This window comes from Penicillium malachiteum (assembly GCF_028827825.1).
Source record: "Penicillium malachiteum strain IBT 17515 chromosome Unknown utg000005l:1.0-9002435.0:326005.0-9005861.0, whole genome shotgun sequence".
NCBI lineage: Eukaryota > Fungi > Ascomycota > Eurotiomycetes > Eurotiales > Aspergillaceae > Penicillium > Penicillium malachiteum.
The window spans coordinates 5,906,731-5,914,212 of record NW_026643099.1 but is presented as its reverse complement, the minus strand read 5'-3'; positions in this window follow the sequence as shown (position 1 = coordinate 5,914,212).

Here is a 7,482-nt window from a genome sequence, read left to right as displayed (position 1 = left end):
CTTATATATTTTCCGAGGTAGGATACCCTTGCTATTTCACTAGGAGTTCTTGCTGATTGTTGTACTATCGGTCCGCTAGGATTTCTTCGACTTTATACTCTTCTTTGCTAGTGTTCTTAATTTTAACTTCTGTGGCGTTTTCTGTATCTTCTGGTGTAGGTTCTAATAATAAGATATAAAATACTAGGTAAACTTGTTTTATACTTTCCGGTAGTTATAGTTAGTAGTTCATAGGTCTAGTTTTTTTGTTAATAGTAAATAGTCCTAGATATTTGTGGTCTAGTTTTTTATTTGGTTGTTTTGTCTTAATGTTTCGTTATAGTAAGTAGATCTTATCGCCTGGCTTTATATCTGGTCTGGGTATATGTCTCTAGTCGACGTATATCTTTATCCGGTGATTAAAGAACTTGATATCTCTAACCATTTGCTGATATAGGTTTTTGATGTTTTCTACCTATTCTTATACCCCTGGCGCTACTATATGTTCTCTAATAGGTTTACCGATAAGTGTTAGGTTTCTTCTGTAATTCGCGAAGAATGGCGATAATCCAGTAGTTTTGTGTATGATGTTATTATATATGAATTATACGATAGGTAATAGTTCTGCCCAGTCGTCTTGCTAGTAGTTCATATAGTGTCTTAGATACTATTCTAATATTTGGTTGACCTGTTTGGTCTGTCTGTCAGTCTACGGGTGGTAGGCTATTAAAAGTCTATGATCAATACCTAGTTGGTCCGTCACTAATTGCCAGAATTTTGATGTGAATAGCTTGTCTCGATCTAAGATGATCTTTTAAGGTGTTCTGTGGTTTGTAAAGATATAATATATCAGTGTCTTTACGATCCCTTCTGCTGTTATAGTTTCTAACGCGGGTAATATATATATATATATATATTTGGTGAGTTGGTTAACGATAATAATAATTATATTATATTGGTCCTCTGTTTCCGGTAACTTAGTGATAAAGTCTATTATAATCTACTTCTATGGGTATATCAGTACTTCCTTATTCTGTATTTCACCATATAGTAGGTGTTGAGTGGGTTTGTTTTATAAATATATATTATATTTCTTAATATAATTCTTAATCTTTTAATGTATATTCGGTAGGTAGTAGTTTTGTGTGATATATTCGATTGTCTTTTTATTACCTATATATCTGTGTATAGGTACGTCATGGTGTTTAGTAATAACTTCTTGCTGTAGTTCTTTTTGAATATATATAAGTCTGTGGATCTATATAAGTCTATCCTTTATTGTTTATTTATCTTCTACTATTTATATAATATTTTGTAATTATTTGTCTTTTTCTGTTACTGTTCTGACTTTGTTAAGCTACTTGTTGTTAATATTGTATATTGTTGCTATAAGTGTCTGATGGTTATATATAAGGTTTCCTTCCCTGTCTTTTTTTAGGATAGCTAGTATAGCTTTCTTGGTGCCTTTTTTATAGTTAGGTCTTCTGCTAAGTATATCTGCTATTATATTTTCCATACTCTTGGTGTGCTTGATTCTATAATTAATCTATAATAACATTTCTGTCTATCTGACTTATTATCTTATTAATATTTTTGTTATTGTAAAGTATATAAGGTTCTTATAGTCCGATTTGACCAAAACCTGATATTTCGCTTCTTCCAAATAAGATCTCTAAACCTTAAATACACTAACGATCGCTAGGAGTTCCTTATTATATATATTATAGTTTATTTCTACTAGTATTATCTTTCTAGACCAGAATATAATAGTCTATTGTCTCTTACTACTACTTAGTAGTATCTTAGTCTGTACTAGCTTTACCCTAAATACATAGTCTGATATATCGGTTTCCACAGTGATTGAATTTTCCAGGTTAAACCTTCCTATAATAGGTTGTTCCTTAAATTTTTCTTTAAGTGTGTCAAATACTCCTTATGCCTTGTCACTCTATTCCTATGGTATATCCTTCTTGGTTAACTTGGTTAAGGCCTTTATAATTTTCCCAAAGCTGTTTATGCTTCTTTAGTAATAATTACAGAGTCCTAAGAACTGTTAGGTATCTTTTATATATATAGGTATAGGCCATTCTATGATGCTTCTGACTTTTTCTTCTTCCATACTAAATCCTTCTATTTCTTTAGTGTAAAACTTATATTTTTTTAACTTAAGCATTACTTTAGCTTCTTAAAGTTGTTATAGTATAATCCTATTGTGTTCTATATATTCCTCTATTGTCTTAGAGTAAACCAGAATATTATCTAGATATACTACTATAAATATATCTAAGTAACTGTCAGCAATTCAGGCAGATTGTGTGCCTGGATTCCTGGGATGAAAAGTGGCCCTTTTTGATCCAAAGGTTATGCTGACTAATTCATCCCGCGATCAAACATTTCTGTTGCGAAATGAATGATATGGTTTTGATCTGATCTATCAGATCAAAGATGATCTTCTCTCGTCCGAGAAGATCCGCAACCCGAGCCCCGTTGTTAGGATCAATGGTTGCAAGATGAGATGAAAGGACTCGATTATTTCGGATTCCGTAGCCCTTTCGTTCCCATATCCTGAGACCTTTGGTCTCATGTTTGTTTAGTCTAAAGTTCTATAAAACCTGATCTTACCCCTTAGCTAGTTTAGCATCGAATTCAATCTTTTTGGGATCAGTAGTATCTTTGTTTGATTCTTTCCTTCCATTCCATCCTAAGTTTGGATCCAGCTTGGTCGTATTTCATTCCATCTGATCCGTGTTGTCTGATCTTTTGGTCTTATCTTTACCCTTTCCTCCGAAGGGTTCCCTGTAGCTTGGTGCCCCTGTTCAGCTGACATCCTCTGCGTGACGTCATCACCTTTGGTCCTGTCTTCCCCACGCTGAAAGTAACCTTCTAATATAGTATTTATAAATCACTAGAATAATACTAGTATATTGGTTAGCCCAAAAGGTATCACCATATATTCAAAGTATCCTAGATTTGTCCGAAATACTATTTTCTATTTATCTCCCTTCTTAATCCTTAATTGGTTATAGGCGTTAGTAATATTATACTTTATAAAGTACTTCGCTCCTATAAGCCAGTCTTGGATTTCTTAGATCAAAGATAGTGGGTATCGGTCTTTAATAGTAATCAAATTTAAGTATCGATAGTCCACATAAAGTCAAAGTTCTTCTCCCTTCTTAGGTGTAAACAAGATAGGGTATCCTGCTAAGGATACTGATTTCCTAATATATCCTTTTTGTAGATTTTCTTTAATATATTCCTTTAGTACTTATTGTTCTCTTTCCGATAACTGGTAGATAGGTCTGAACGTTAGTTCCTTGCCTTCTTTGATCTTAATCTTATAGTCAAAAGGTCTATACTCTGGTAGTTGGTCTTTTGGTGGTGGTATAAATATATCCTTAAAGTCTTGGTATTCTTTAGGTATCTATGGTGTTCCTTCCTCTGTTATATAGAGGGTCTACTCTTTGTGAGTTATCATAATATATTCCTTAAGCTTATTATCTGTTATATTAGGTTACTATTCTACTATAGCGATAATACTTATATCTATGATTTGGTAGGCCTTATCTTGTGGCCGAGCGGCTATATCAGGGTTCTCTACCTAAGTGCCCTTATAGATATCTGCTCTCTTTCTAGGTCCTTTCTGGTGTTTTCCTGTTATTATAGTCCTTATATACTTATAGTTATTGAATCTAATTACTCTCAGTCTTCCACTGGATTGTTGGGTTGTGTTATCTTAACCATAGTATTCTAAGGATAATATTATATATATCTAGCTTGGTAATGTTGAATTTGATATTTTCCTTATACTTACCTATGATTATTTCTACTGGTTTGGTTTCTAGAATAAGTCTCTTGCTAAGCCTTTCTCTGTTAAGCCCAATAATTAGCTATGGTTGTTCTTTTTCCTTAACCTATAGTTATAGTCTTTGGTTATACTATGGATCTATAAAGTTTCTATATACCCCTAAGTTAACTAGAACTTTAACTTATTATCTAGTAATTATAGTAGTGACCTTAAGGTATATATCCTACTTAGTCACTATAATATATTATTCTCTGATTTAGATATTCCTATACTAAGTTCTATAGTACTTCTTTATCTATAGTGGTTCCTTTAGCTAGTTTGGTTTCTCTGGTTATTTCCTATAGTCTAATTTTCCTTAGTAGTAGATCCTGTAGTTATAGTTATAGTATCCTACTATTACTATACTAGAGTATCTTAGGTGTTAGGTATATCTATCATATAAATAGTTTAATTCGCTATATAGGTATATTGCTTTAAACCTTCCGACAAAATCCCCTTAAAACCCTTCCTTCTACTAGGGTTCTTTATGTTCCTGGCTATTTGGTTGGTATCCTTTCTGTGCCTTCTGCTTAGCATACTGCTTATAGATATTGTCAATATAGTATCTTACTGTTTATAACTTATGGTATGGGTATCGCTTGTAACCTATACATCTATAGTTTATCCTGAAATAAGGATATGTCCCTCTGTCTCCTTTGCTGTCTATTGCGGTGTCTTAGGGAGTTTTCTGAGGTAATTCCAGGAGCTCTGGTGGGGTTTCTGGGACCATTTCTGTTTCTGGGCTCCTGCTGCTTATTCCTCGGAGCACCTCTATTAGTTCCTAGGAGTCAATGGGTTGATTCTAAGGACCATGCTAGGTCTATCCTTAACTCTCGATTTCGTTTTCTAGGATATTGATATCCTCTTCCTGGTTATTCTATTCGATCTTAGGGAATTCTTTACTGGTGGCTGTGTTGCTATGACTGTTCTAGCCCTATTTGTCTGTCTGGTTATTCTATCCTTAGTGGTTACTAATCCCTATATTCTCTTTGTTACTATTTAATAATTTATCCTACCTCTTATTGTTCTAAGGTTATCTAGTGGCTTAGAGCTATTACTTCTTTTTGTCCGATTGTGTGGCTTAGATTTATTACGGTTATCTCTGCTACCTACTGCTACAGTAGTCTTATAAGATATATCCTGGCTTTCCACACTTAAAGCACAGTCTATTTTCTTTTTGTCGTTTTTGTTCTTTATCGGGGAGTCTAGCAACGTCTAGCTCCATTAGTCGTGGTCTATATAGGTCGTCCTATTGGTCGTTTTGTCGTCGGCCCTAGTTAGCACTCTGTCTAGGCCCAAACCGTTGTCCTTGGTTATTTCCTGGTCGACGATCCTATCGCTAGTGCTCTACTTATTTCTTCTCCACTTATCGATCCTAGAACTGGTTATCGATTTATACTATAATATTGACTAACTCGCTTATGGTATCTGGTCGATCCATTTATACCAACTCGTCCTTAAGGTTAGGCTTAAGTCTATAGAAAAAAGGTAGAATTAAGGTATAGTCGCCCTACCTAAGTGTTGCTATAATCTGCATATACTCGGAGATATACTTGGATACCGATCCAGTTTGTCTGATTTACTATAGTTTTCATTCTGTGGTTTGTTTGATGTTGATATCGCCGAGAGTGTATTCTAGGTACTTATATAGGTTTGCGTAGCTAGTAAAGATCGTTATAGTGGTCTTGGACCAGTTACCTCGGTCCTTTTCATAGTACTTACGCATATAGGGCTTAAGCTATTCCTAGGCTTACCCATATAGGTAGGTTAAAACAAAGATAACCTTACTTTCTTCGGTCAGGAGTTAGGTTTAGTTGGCGTCAAGGTATATATCTATTTAGATAAGGAAGCCCCGAAGCTTCGCTCTGTTACCGTTAAAGTTATCCGCCTTGGGTAACTTCGGTATAGTAGGTTGTGTCGGCCCTTGACTGTTGTTTTAGTTAAGCTATACTACGATGCTCTAGAACTACTCTTGGGCAGAGGTGCCGAACTAAGTTGTCTTCTCTGTTAAGGTATCTATGTTTTTCTTTAGCCTAAGAATCTGTTGTTGGAGTTGCTGAATCTCCTGGTCGCGTTTATTATCAGAGTCAATATCTATCTTAGACTGAGTTATAGATGGCATAGGTGCTACCTTACCCTTTAAGGTACTGCCTTGTAAAGACATGATACTAAGATTACAATTATAGTAGACAGGGCAATTATTATGTTATAGGTTGGCTGTTAAGCAATATAAGTATACTCTGTTTATTGAGTTACTTACTGTAAGCCGTTATCCTATAACTATACCGTCGCCATCGCAGGGCTTTACACAGGTTTAAGTCTTTAGGGATCCTTGCACGGTAATACTTGAATCAGGGAATCCGCTAGCAAGTCAGTCACGAGTAAGGCTATCACAAGTGAGCTCCCAAGCTAGTTGAGGTTTGTCTTCAAGGGTTCGATTGTGATCAAGTAAACTGTCAATCTGGTTCGTACTGTAGGTCTCAATAACAATAGAGTAATAATCGCGAAGAACTAAATACATGATGGGTAAAGAGTGTCCTTATATATCCAGTCCTTCCTATCATCCTGTCCTCTCATTAGGACAGGTCTGTTCCTGCTGTCAGGTCCGTTCCGTCTGAACGGACAGGATCTATTGTTGGAATAGATCCGTGGTCACGTGTCATGGGGCCGGAAATGGCCCTTCATGCACCGTCCTTCCCGTATGTGGAGTATATGTTACGATGGTAAGCAATAGGCCATATCTGGCTCCCGTTGGTGCCTCAGGCACCATTATAGTCCTGCGCCCTTCTGGGCCGTGCGTCCGTTATGGCTGGTCGTCCGTGCTTGGCTCGACCGCCAACTGATTAGGTCGTGGTTGTTCCTGGGAGACCTCCCTGTGGTGGGTCCGTAACAACTTGGTGCCAAATCCCATAGCCAATACGGCAATAGATCTGCATGATCCTCAATATAGTGTTTCCTTTGTCTTCCTTGACATCTATAACTACTATAGATATCGCTAAAGTCTTCCTAACATACTTCTATATATATCATAGGTTACTAAGAGCTATTATTAGTAACCAAGGATTATAGTTTATAAGTAGTTTCTAGGAGGAAGTATATAAAGGACTCTCTATCATATAATAACTATTAATAGTATTCTATCTATAGATAGATAGCTCTATAGAAAGGGCCAATCAAGAAGTTAAATAAGCCTTATAAGTATTTATTATATATATAAGATAATTAGAAACAAATACTACTAGTTATAGATATAATAATTAATAATTAAGATACTACCTTAACAGGCCTCTTACCCTTCTTCTTCACTTATAGATACCATATTAATACTATTATAATAATATGATATTCGCCCCAAGATTACTATATATCTTTCCTTGCTTATATTATATTACTGTTATAATCGCACATCACCTGATGTTATCATATTTGATTATATATAAACTACTATTATTCTATATTTAATCAAATATACACTTTTACCTTCTAAGATCTTAATAAAAGAAAGTAATAATATATAAAAGATCATAGGCCCTACTAAAGCTAGCAAAAACTTTATTATATAAATAGAAAAGGCCATAACTTAGGTATAAGCTATAATTATAGTTATATAGAAATAATAAGAAAGCCATACTAATTATATAAGATAAACAGCTCCTATA